The sequence below is a fragment of the Aptenodytes patagonicus genome, chromosome 3 (genome assembly GCF_965638725.1).
Source record: "Aptenodytes patagonicus chromosome 3, bAptPat1.pri.cur, whole genome shotgun sequence".
NCBI classification, from domain to species: domain Eukaryota; kingdom Metazoa; phylum Chordata; class Aves; order Sphenisciformes; family Spheniscidae; genus Aptenodytes; species Aptenodytes patagonicus.
The window spans coordinates 4,148,957-4,161,899 of record NC_134951.1 but is presented as its reverse complement, the minus strand read 5'-3'; positions in this window follow the sequence as shown (position 1 = coordinate 4,161,899).

Sequence of the window (12,943 nt, the reverse complement as noted above, 5' to 3'; positions counted from 1 at the left end):
TGCATGTCACCTGGGGCACATCCCTTCATCTTTGTTCCTCCTCTGTTTCCTTCAGGCTGGGCATCTCATGGCCATGAGATGAGACCCGGAGTCAAGAAGCCCAGGCAGAGAGTGCCCTTCTGCAATTTGCTTACTCAGAAATCATGAAGCGACAGCCCAGGGATGTCCTTTGAAAGCAGCTGGAGGGAGACCACTGAGAAAGCATGTGAAAAAGAGAGAAAGTCTCTCATACGCAGCTCCTGGGTCACTCCAGATGGGCTCCATCTGCCCCCGCTTCCCTGACCTGAAAGCGCAGGCTGTAATCTCATCCAGCCGAGTAGGGTCTGTCTGGCAGTGCTTTCCACCCTGTCTTCATATGTCAGTCCCCAGATGTTCTCCAGTATCTTTGGAGGCCTGTACACGAGTGTGCAAACCTGAGGCTGGCTTGTCTTTGCTACCTTTTACAGTTCCCTATAAGACATGCATGGAGACCAGAGATCCAGCCCATGCGGTAAATGCTCATGGGCTCTTAGGCTTGCCCGTAAGAAAGACCTCTAGGACCCACCACTCCACAGAACGCGGAGAGGGACCAGAAAATGTGGCAGCCTCCCTCCAGATGACCCACAGCCCACCAGGCTGACCCCACAGCCAGACACCTACACCGGTGGCCCACTGCATAGCCTCCTTCTGCAGCAGCACCCACTCCCACTGCATTTTATCCAGTTCACACCGAACCAAAAATGTTCCTGTTAAGGTGTCTGCTGCGGAGGTGACTCCGGCTTTGATCTGAAACCACCAAGAGGGATGAAGGCACCTCTCCTCTTCCAACTGGCTCCCAGGGCTGCTTCCCTATACCGCTGCTGAGCTGGGCAGCTCATTCCCTCCAGATGTTTTTTGCATGGTCTGGCCATGTTTTTCTCTTCCCTGTTAAGAATGAGTAGCCTAATTTACCATCTGAACCTCCCTGTTACCATTCTTTCAGCAGATTAAAAGCTTATTTAATGCAAAGTACTGTTGCTCCTGGAAGATGCTGATGTACCATAACCAACCCACCAGCCTCCATTTTGAGCGCTTAGAGTTTCTGAGCTCTCTGAGGCAGCATCTTGACTACTAAAGTAGGGAACATGGGGGCTTGTTCTCCCGCCCTTCAAAATTAGGTGACTGCATCCAAACCCCCTGTAGTCCCCATCCCGTGCTAGGTCCTGGACTGTGTTTAGGAAAGTCTAGCCTGATTGCTCAGGTTGCACTGTCTGCCTGTGTAGTCTCTGCTTTCCATGAGACAGGCTGTCCCTTTTCCCCTGATTTACTATCCTGAACACGTCACCGTGTTTGGGATGACACTCAGACACAGGCGCCTTGTGCAGCCCCAGGTACCAGACCTGCACCCCGAGTGCAGGGTGGTGATGGGCTCCCTCTTGTTTCACTATTGTTGTTTATTGTTGAATCCTGTGGGCATTGCAGGGCTGTCTCGAGGGACTGGGATGAAAATGCAGCAGTGGCTTTGGCTGATGGTAACTGGAGGGTATTCTGCTAGTAGGGACCACAAGGAGATTTTGTCTGGCCCCAGTTAGGAAAAGTCTTTTTGGAGGGAGAAAGTGACGTTTTTTCTTTTTCTTCTTCTCACACATAAATAAGAGAACTAATGAGGAGAAATGCAAACGTTTTAAAACAGGCACCTTTCTGGTGACGTGTGAATTTCCACTCTCCAGAATCAGTACAACCGCTTGCAGAAAATAGCCACTGGAGAAGCACCTAGCACAACCCTCTGCCCCAAGGCAGGATCAGCCCTCACAAAACCTCGCTGGAGGAGCGTGTCGTCCTTGCTTCCAAGAGCCTGCCCGTGCTGGACATGACGGTGCTGATTCTTCTCTCCTATCCACACCAGTCCTCCCTGCCAGGCTTCCTCTACACTGCTCACACCATGCCTATTCTTGGCTACTCGCAGCAGCCAAGACCCTGCCTCAATATTATTTCCCTTTTGACGCTAGCAAATAAAAAAAAAAACAGCCCACCATTTTTTAATCCCTTATTCAAAATTAGAAGATGAGCTTGACTTTCAGAATTAAAAGAATATTCAAACTTCCCTATGGTGCTCGAAGGAGATAGAAACACGGCAGAACAAGGCCAAACCTTGCAGCCAGGGCTATTGCAGAAATCATTATTTACGGCACAGAAGTGGTGGGGCTGATCCACTCTCAGCTCACCTCGTCTTTGATCTGGTCTTATTCTATTGCATCAGAGCCAGAAGAAATCTTATTTCCTCAAGATTCTTGCTTTGCCAATGTCCATACTCTCACTAGCGTCAGCAGGACAGGCCGATGTGCATGCAGTACACCATTTAAACAACCAGGATTTCTTCCCACCGGGCTAAGACCTCTCTTGTACACAGTCCCACATTCACGATTCCCTTCTGCGCACAGTTGTTATTCATTGGCAGCCCCCCCAGTGACTTTTACACAGAACATTTTTTCCCACTTTTCCACCAAAATTTCCAGGAAAAAAAGCATCCCATGGGAAATCGCCAACCTTGAAAAGGTTCTGTCACTAAAACACCACGCATATTGGTATCTTTCACTGGAAAAAGAATAATTTCCCATGCAAGTTTGCTATATTAATGTCTCAAGTGGCTACGGTCTTCTTCCTGCGCTTCGGAAATGGTGAAGGCCAAATATGTAAGAGACAGCCAGCAAAAACGCTTGAGATAAAAGTCAAGTTAAAACTTTTATATCAATTTCTCTATTTGCTTAGTATGACCTTAGCTCTCCCTCCTTCCATCACGTATTGCAAGTGACGCCTTGATTTTTCCATAGAACAAATGTGGCCTCCATTCAAAGCCCACTTCTCAAGCATCATCCTCCCATACACATATTTTGAGATGTTCTGCCCCAGATTTTCATGGTTCCAAGCCATTCACCATCAGCAGCTATTCACATAAACGTGGATGCCATCGTGGCTTAGGTGTTGGGCAGGCAACCAGCCGGGCTGAAAGAAGTCCTGCAGCTCCTCTGCCCGCGGCATTTTGTCAAGGTTTTTCATGGAGAAGAGGGGTACTTTCTTACGAGGACACCTCGTGTGACCTGACGGTCATTCACCACCAGCCACCATAAGCCGGGGAAGCACAGGGATCTGAGAAAAGGGGAGACTGTGACCTTCTGTGTACGAGGATACACCATAATGGAGTAAATTGGGACCCCGGGGACCTGGGCACAGGGCCAATCGCCTCTTTTGCCTGTTGGCCATAAGGACCCTTAAGCAGATGGCACAAAGAGTTTTTTCAACCAACCTTCATTCACCAAAAGTGTTGCATATTCAACCATCAGCAAGGCAGACCAGACATCCCGGACAACTGAATAATTTTTCACTCTTCTCCCCTCATTAGGTAGCAAAGGATTCATTTGTAAACCATGTGTTTTCTATTTCTGCTCTGTCTCCTACGTGCCTGACACACAGAACCTGAGGGGTCCTGCACGCTGCTTTTTGATCAGTAACACATTTCACTGTTTCCAGAGGAGCAGAAGTGAAGAGTGAGATTTGGTCAAATTTGGAGAATAATTTCATAAATATGTAGATAAATAAAGAGGGGGAAATGCAGGAGAGAGATTTTGAAAAGCACATTTCACTTCAGAAGTCACATATATTTCACAGGATGGCAGAAATTGTATGAACCAATTGTATGAGGTTCAACAAGGCCAAGTGCCGGGTCCTGCACTTCGGTCACAACAACCCCATGCAGCGCTACAGGCTTGGGGAAGAGGGGCTGGAAAGCTGCCTGGCGGAAAAGGACCTGGGGGTGCTGGTCGACAGCCGGCTGAACATGAGCCGGCAGTGTGCCCAGGCGGCCAAGAAGGCCAATGGCATCCTGGCCTGTATCAGCAATAGTGTGGCCAGCAGGAGTAGGGAAGTGATCGTGCCCCTGTACTCGGCACTGGTGAGGCCGCACCTCGAATACTGTGTTCAGTTTTGGGCCCCTCACTCCAAGAAGGACGTCGAGGTGCTGGAGCGTGTCCAGAGAAGGGCAACGAGGCTGGTGAGGGGTCTGGAGAACAAGTCTGATGAGGAGCGGCTGAGGGAACTGGGGTTGTTTAGCCTGGAGAAAAGGAGGCTGAGGGGAGACCTCATCGCTCTCTACAACTACCTGAAAGGAGGTTGTAGCGAGGTGGGGGTCGGTCTCTTCTCCCAAGTAACAAGCGATAGGACGAGGGGAAATGGCCTCAAGTTGTGCCAGGGGAGGTTTAGATTGGACGTGAGGAAAAACATCTTTACTGAAAGAGTGGTTAAACATTGGACCAGGCTGCCCAGGGAAGTGGTGGAGTCCCCATCCCTGGAGGTATTTAAAAGACGTGTAGATGAGGCGCTTAGGGACATGGTTTAGTGGGTGGTGGTGGTGGGTTGACGGTTGGACTCGATGATCTTAGAGGTCTTTTCCAACCTCAATGATTCTATGAAATGTAGGACTGGCCCCTAGAAGGTCATTAATCTGGTGGACCTACATTGGATCTGAGAGACTACCTAGCTTGCGCTTCAAAGCTTTCAGCGATGGAAATTCCCACTGCTCCCCATCAGTCTATCCCAGCCCTCCAATTCCCATAGCCTTAAAATGACTTCCTAACGATCAGCACTAATTTCCTTCACTGAGAGACCTACAACTGCTTGTCCTGCCCATGGTGGACAAGAAGTTTATTCCTTCCTTCTTCGCAGTGGCTCCAGCAAATGAAGCAACATTCCTTCCTGTAAAAATTCCTCACTGATCACACTTTCCACACCTTTGCTCAACTGTGTCCCTCTCTTTTGGGCATTTATAATGGGGTTTGGAAGTTTGAATAGGCAAGCCCACAATGTTTTCCTAATTAAAACTGACCAACATTAACAAAGGCAAAATTGCTCCGTAAAACTGCGGAAACATTGTTCTCCCGCTCAGTTGCAACACTTTTTTGGAAAAAATTATAATTAGAAACCTATTCTTTATTTCAACACAAGGAGCTGCTGTGTTTTGAGTTTTGTTTTGGGGGGGGATATTTTTGGCTGGCCAGTGAAATGAATTCACGTGGATTTAACCCTGATATGGAAAACAGGCTGACCTATGAGAAACACGTGGCTTGTCCAGCATGAAATAGCAGAGGTCTGGTTTACGTTCGTATTGCATATGTTGCGCCTTAGCATTTATTTTTAAGCAATAACTGTGACCCTGTATATCCTGTTTCGTACGGGGATGTACTTTCTTTTGAGTTTCACAGTGATGTCCAGCGGCGCAGCCGCTTCTTCCCCAACGAGCAGCAGGACCCTGAGGCTGTAATCTGTTGCCAAGACCTCTGCCAAGGGGGAATTGCATCCTTTTTTAATCCCCTCAGCTACTTCTAATCTTGCAATGTGGTGCTGACCTAACGAGAAAGCTGACTTGCACCACATAAAATGAAGCCGTGAACGGAAACTTTGGGGCTGCCGAGGGCTCCGGCAGGATTTAGCCCCAGGTATCTTGCTAAATTCTTGCCCTTGATTGAACCCCGTAGGCCTGCAGGAAATGATTGACTACGGGGGAGCTCACCCACATGGAGTCAACGCTTGGTTGCCTCCAGAGTCCCGTCAACTGTGGAAGAGCAGCGAGGAAACTCCCTTTTTAACATAGAGAGAATGGAAAGAATGAGGGGAAGGAAGGAAGACAAATAATGATGAAGTAATAATGTGTGCAAGTGCTCCTACTCTGCTCAACACAGTGCCGTGACCCCCGTGAAATCCATGGTGACCTGTTTCCACATCTGACCGAGATGACAAAAAGCCTTGTCTGCACCTACATACGGCCTCAAGACCTTTTTGGATTCTGATGTGCCCATAAAGGTGCCACTGAGAATTAAAGGCTGAAAGGTCAGTCAAGAGGAAAGTCACAAAGCTTCACAAAGAAGTAAAAGAGCTGATATCCTTGTCTGAAACGGACACACAGCCCAAATTGTGCAGAAGTGGGATGCTCAGCCTGGGATATCGTGGGCTTATTTAACAGGGGCTGGGGAGCACAGCATCTCAGCAGAGAGCCCAGGGTATAAATGCATGCCAGAACACCCCATGCTGATGAAGCAGAACACAGAAAGTCATGAGAAAAGCAGATAAAGAAAAATCAGTAACATCTTTGCAAAATTTTCACTTAAATATGTTTTGGGTCTTTCCTCCTCCATCAGAAAATTCAGCCTTCGATTTTGTAACCCTCAAGGTGCAGCAATAGCCCTATTTTGGCAGAACAAAACAAGAATGGGCCAGAAGTTTTTTTTCACAGATTTTTGTGCATCAGTATAATGATAATGCTGCAGGAGGTCTGGGAGAAGAAACAAAATGTGGGCAAGAAATCACAAGCTCTGCAGCCCTCAAATCTTCTGATAAAAATTACTTAAACCTTGACAGAATGACTAACGGAGCATATTAATGAGGGTGCCTTTGCTGCCCTGCAGCTGTCCTTTTTTCTTCTTAATTTCCATCTGCCTTCTCTTCTCCAGCACGTACCAGAGCAGGGACCACGTGTGCGTGCTCTGCGTGCAGCAGGAACCCTCGCTGCTGACAGTGTATGCACCTTGTCCTGATTTTACTCTTTTAAAGAACCACAATCAATTAAATATCACAACAATCAATTAAATATCACAACAGCCCTGCAAGAAAGGCAAGAAATGCCCCCATTTGACAAGTAGGGTAACTGGAGCACCTTGAAGAGCATTGGCTTGCCAGGCACCGCTGGCCACAAAGCCCCGAGCAAACACCTGAGGAGGTCTGAAATGCAAATACCAACCAACACTGCGACTGCTCTTCCCTCCCAGAAGTGGCACAGCAAACAAGGTGGCTTCTGAGATATCCAGGCTCCAAGTTAGAGTGCTGTGGAATTTTGAGTCTGGCCTAAATTTTAGTCAAGAATGAAAGTTATGGACTTAGTGTAGACTATGCATGTGTGGGGATGGGAAGTGACCAGCGGCAGAAGCAGTCAGTCCATCCTTCCTATAACACCCTTGGAGATCTCCAACTTGCCAGAAGCTTTGTCTACAACCAGCGTTAACCTGCCACTGGTTTTACCAGCTTGAATGGACCTCCAAAGAGACCATCCAACCCATCTGTGGGGCAAAAGAAAGCAAAGATCCTCAGCCCCAAATGTGCCTCTCGACAGAGGGGGGAATTAATGTCTCAACCCTTCTCTGCGCCGTACGCAGCATCCACAGGTTCAAATCAGCAAGGGTTGCTGAGCTGGAGCCTGAGCATCCAAACTTCCACCTCCCCTTAAATTCTCTCTCATCTCCAAGGAATTCAGCTGGAAGAAACTCATTCACCCCTTGCTATTTAAAGGGCTTTCATCTACTTTTATTTTTTTAAGAGAAAGAGGATGATCTGTGCTCAAGAGACAACCTGCCGGGTCAGCATCTGACTTAGAGCATCAGTCCCACCTCAGAGAGTGCCTCGATTTCAGCACTGATACACCGCCAGAAGGAAAGAAAGAGATGCACCCTGCCCCGATCTGCAGCAGCCCATTCCCTTGAACATCCCACTCCGAATTTTTAAGGACTTAATTACCACCAGTCCATAGACAATAACCAGAGATGGGCCAAATCTTTAAATGCTCTAAGGGGATGCATCCAGTGGAGCTCCGGGCAATAAACAGGCAACAGGAATGAAGCAAAGTTGCTGGAAAATTGTTTTCACTTACCTGGTGAGTCCTATGTTCAGATTAAATCATATCCTGCTCGATCCTAGTTGTCCACTAGAGTTAAAAAATCCCTTGCAGGGGGCATACTTAAGAACATAAGCTCGTCTTGATAAGTTTTAATCCTTAGAGCACATAGAAAGAGAAACCCTAATTCTTCTTGGCGTTGTCAGTTGACTGCTGTTAGTGGTTTCCTGTCGACAACAGCTGAATGACAAATAGAACTGGTTTGTTACACTTATAGCAATTAAGGGCTGGTAGTATAACCACACCGCTCACTTAGCACTAATGTTAGCATGGTGTCTACCTTAGAAGAACCGTTACCCGCAAAGGCTCGGCGGGCTATAAAAAGTACTGTCCCGCTACAAACGATGCCCTGAATCGCTCTCATTCAGGCTGGTGTGAGTTGAAAATCATCCCCCGGAGCCACAGGGCGTAAAACTGGTCTGCAAATGGCAGGACAAATATGGGTCCTTGAGTTTTCTAGATTGGCCCATTCACAGCTAAGAGCAGTCTGAGCCAATAGCAGGGGTGGAGCTATTTATTGTATGTGCTTAACCTTTGGGAGAGTTTATCTCCAGTCAGGTTCTAGTCTGAACAGTTTCCCCTTTTGCAATCATCTAGGTTACGGTGCTGTAACCCTACTCACTTTCCATTTGAGGTTCTGTTTCTGCTTAAAATCTCATCTAAAGAGAGTGGTGGTGTTCCTCCTCAGAGCTGGCTGCCTTTTGGTAACGAGTACAAGACAGCTGATGTCATTTAGGGCAGGGGGGGAAGAGAGGCACGGGAGACAGCTGACAGCACATCCTGATATCTCTTTATCACTTGTATGTAAGATCTTGTAAGATCTGCCTTCCCTCTATTTAGTGCAATTAGCTACTTGCTGCATTGCAAAAAGCTTTGCCTGTGCTGAGCACCCAGTGCCCACCTGGAGCTGTCGTGGGCAGGGATCACCTCAGATCTCACTGCGCTGGGGTGTTTTGGTGCCTGCTATCCCCAAGGGTCTTTGGGCACCACGCAATACTGTGAAGCTCCATCGTTCTCATTTCCACCCTCATCAGCAGGGTTTCAGACCCACCAACCCACCTGAAGGCCAAGAAGGTGATGTGTGTCACCTACTGATCCTGCTGGATTTCGGATAGAGCCTCTGTCACATCGAGCCAAGCAGAAAGGCAGGTCGGCCAAAGCTTCATCAAACAGGACAACAGGGATCTTGCCTGAGGCTGGTTGAACGATGTTTATCAACTCTTTTTTGAGATGAGGAATGACAACTTTATGTAAGAGAAGGTTGAATCTTGGGTCTCGGTCCTGCAGTTTTAGGTAGCATCGTTGGCTGAGATAACAGCCTCCTGCTGATGGCTGTCTGGGGGATGGGGACAACCTCCCAACTATGGATCTCTCTGGAATAGTGGTCGTCAGGAGTGTTGCAAACATTTGATTTTATGGTTCATCCACTAGGCTGAAAAAACAGCAAAGCAGAGGAATCTAACAAGCAACGACGTTTCATTTGCTTTCATTTTAATGCCCCCAAAATAAGTCAATTTGGTCCAAGAACATGAAAAAAAAAATAGAAGATCTAACAAGCAACAACGCTTCACTTTTTGTTTTCATTTTAATGCCCCAAAAAGGGGTCAGTTTGATCCAGGAACATGAAAAATCCAACTGCTGGGCTGAAAAAAAAATCAAAACCAATTATTTGTCCTTCATTTTTTGCCCTGAGCTGAAGCTATTGTCCGGACTCAGTTTGTCAAGCCATCAAGGGTTGAAATGAAACTGTGTTTTCTGACAAACAGCTACAAATCCAGGAAATTTCACCCAGCTTTTGTCATGGGAGCGAGCAGAAACTGACTCTGACGTCGAGGGGGGTGACAAGGACAGGGACGCTGCAGCTTGTCTCTTCATCATTCATTCATCCCAACCTAAAGCAGGTATCTGAGGTGGGCTTTCCTTACCTTTCCCTTCCTTGGCTCAGGAAGCTAAGGAAATGAGTTGAGTGTAAACACTGAATTTTTTAACTGAAGTTTGGAGAGATGGTGTCCACCCAAGATGCCTCCACTCTTGTGTTTTTCAGTGAAGATGCCTTACAGGTAAGATTGGAAGGGGAATTTTGGGTTCACTAGCAGTTACAAATGAGCCACTTCAAATATTTGGAAACGGTTTTGATTTTCTTTGGAAATGATTTCTAGTTCTTCAGGGCTTGGGAACATTTTTGGCGTTGGAGGGAGGAACAATTCGCTAACTCAACATACACACTTGCAAAGTTAGTTCTGGAGTCACCAAATTGATTTCTTTTTACCTATGACCTTTCTTTTTACCTTTTTACGTAGACAGGTGGGCTGAAAATTCCCAACATGATTTCAGTAGGACTTCAGGCACAATTGTCTTTTGCTTTTGTCTTTGATGTTGACTCACCTGGGAGAAACCCATGGAGAAAATACCTCTGACACCCTGAAGCAACACACAATGCAAAAAACATCACAGTGTTCCATGACGGTGAAACTTATGAAATCTGATTTCCTCTCGATGCTTTGGTGGTTAACATCCTGGTGGTGCTCACTGCGAAGCTTTTCCTTTAGTGGACTTAGTCTCCTCACTCCTCTGCTCAGCCACCTCTTTGCATCTTTGAAACATCTTCTCCTTTACCAAACTCAGCTAAAATTCACCAGAAAGTTTACAAGTTACTTGGTGGGAGGGGTTGATGGATGGACCAACAATACCATTGGTTTGGAAATTCAAAGAAAAACATAATACCAGCCTCTGAAAATATTGTGAAAGAAACTTAATGGCTCACAGGGATGGTATTTGAATGAGGGTCAAGGTTAAGAACTGTTCCAAATAGTGGTGAAATATTTACAGACCCCTGCTGCCTTCTTGAAGCACTTCGTATGCCACCGTCTTTCCCCTATATCCCTACATTACTACTCTACCTCCATCTACATGCAGGATATATGGTCCAAAAAACAGCTTCCCTCTTGCTTACACCTGTTTTACGCTGAAACAGCCCCAGCACTTTCTGCCACATTATTCCAGATTCCCAGGAGCCCAATTCCTCCCCGTGCCACGTCCCAGTAATTGTCAATTAATCTGCATCGCACTCCAGGCTGGCCCTGAAGGCAGGGGTGGACAACCCTTTCCGTGGGAGAGGTAATTCCTCAGTCCCAGCATGCACATCATTTCGACAGGGTGAGGGGTGGATGCTCAGCATCATCCAGAAGCAGAGCAGGGCCAAATGCATGGGTGCAGGGGGCTTGTCCTTGCAGTGGGCTATTTCCCCTGTGTTGCTCAGAAACCTTGTGCCATCCCAGCTGGGAAAAGGCATCTCTTAAAGAAGCTGACCCAGACTAGACAACAGAGCGATACTGAAAAAGGCCAGTCCCAGGTCCCTCAGTGATCCATGGAGATGAGCAGGCAGGTGACCGCAACCCTCTGCACATCGTCTGTGTTTGCACTGGTTCCCTTGGGGTGACCAGGGTCCAGCATTAGCTGGAGACCTGCTGCCCTCTGTAGGTGCCTCCGCCACATTTCCAGGTTGACGGGCTCCCAGGTGGCCCTCCAACGATGTCAGAGGACTTTCCTGGTAGAAGTCCCTGTGCAGGGAGTGGAGGCTTCACCTAGCTAGGACAGGATGATGGTGGTTGAGAGCACCACAGCCTCCTCTCCCCATCCCAGCCTGGGCAGGCTGAGTCCCAGGGAGTTTGCTTTGGGGGAAAGGCATTTATTTGGTGACCAACTGAGAAGCAACCATCAATGCTCCTCCAAGATACTCCCAGCATGTGGTCCCACAGAATAGCCACATTCCCTTGCTGGGAGGTCCAGCTCCTCCATGCTCTGTTGGAGCAAGGAGAAATTCCCCAAATCCAGAGCCAAGGCAAGAAGCAGATGGTTCAAGTCCAAGCTGCATTGAACTACTACTGTTAGGGAAGAGGAATGGCCATTTCTGCCCATTTCTGGTGATACAGAGGCAGCTCAGAAGGTCCAGATGAGATTTAGTTTGCTGTAGGGCACATCTACCTCATAGCATTCATGGTGCCCAGATTGGCACAGGAGATTTGGATTCCCAAGAAAGTCTGGAGGGAATTACCACTACAGCAAGCAATTCCCAGCTTGGGCTTTGCAAAACCACATCCCAGCAAGGACCCAGGCTTGGATCCAAGTGTTCCCACGGATTCAGAAGTCCGCTGGAAAAGGTGCTGTGCCCAGGGATGCTGTGGGACGTAGCTCCGGGAACTGGTAGCTTCTGCATCTCTGAGCGCAACAGAAAGACCTCGCTGTATCTGAGCAAAAGAAAAAAAATCCGAGCCGTAGGTACGGACAGTGTTAGTGTTGCACAGGTTTATTTTGACTCATCACACCTCATCTCAGGTGCCCACTGTAGGTGATTGGGGTTAGAGCCTCGTCACTCAGAGCGTCACTGCTCTTCAGCAGCTCCCCACCACAGGTCGTTTGGGTGAAGACAACTAACGAGATAAATTCAGGCCAAAAAACATTCAAAACCCATGAGGAGACTTCAGAGGGACCTGGCTTCAGCCTTTCACTGGTGTCTTATGGCAGCTCATTTGAAATCCATTACACAACTAAATTAAAAATAAACATTTACAGAAGAGGGAGCGGGTGACAGTGTGTGGTCTGTTACTGTGATGAGATAAGATGTCCAGCCTTGGTAGCGACACCTCTGCTAGTAAACTAACCGATGCTAGGTCTGGTCTCTGGCCCTGAGGCCAGCCGACCCTGTCTGGCCACGTCCATGCAATTAAACGCTCTTGGCTATCAAATCTGGGTGGCTGCATCCAACTTGTCTGTGGGGAAGGGACCCTGGTCTTGCTCATTCCTGAGCCGTGTCCCAGGATTGCCCGTCCCACGTCAAAACCAGACCAGGGACTGTGTTTCACCAGGCCCCTGTGCCCATGCCCATTCCCTGACACCGTTTGGTTCCTCGGCCCAGACCCAGTTTTTGTTTTGATGAGATGTTGCAGGAAATGTTGAACCACCCGTTTGCTGCTAAGAGCTTAAGTGCAGCTGTAGGCCTGTGTCAGATGGTTTTAGCGTGAAGGCAACAGCTTTTCCATCTCCCTGGTCCCTCTCCATTGTCAGCAGCCCCAGGAAGGGCGGTGCAAGCTGCCGGGTGACCGTCTGCAGCACAACGAGAGCTGATCACCAGACTGAGTTTGCATATGCACATCTGAAATCTGACAAAAAAGGGTGCTGGCAAAGCAAAAAAAAAAAGTTTAAAAAATTGCATTTTCATCAGAAATGTGAAAATGCTGTTCTTCACTCTTCGGAGTCTGCATTGCTGCGTCT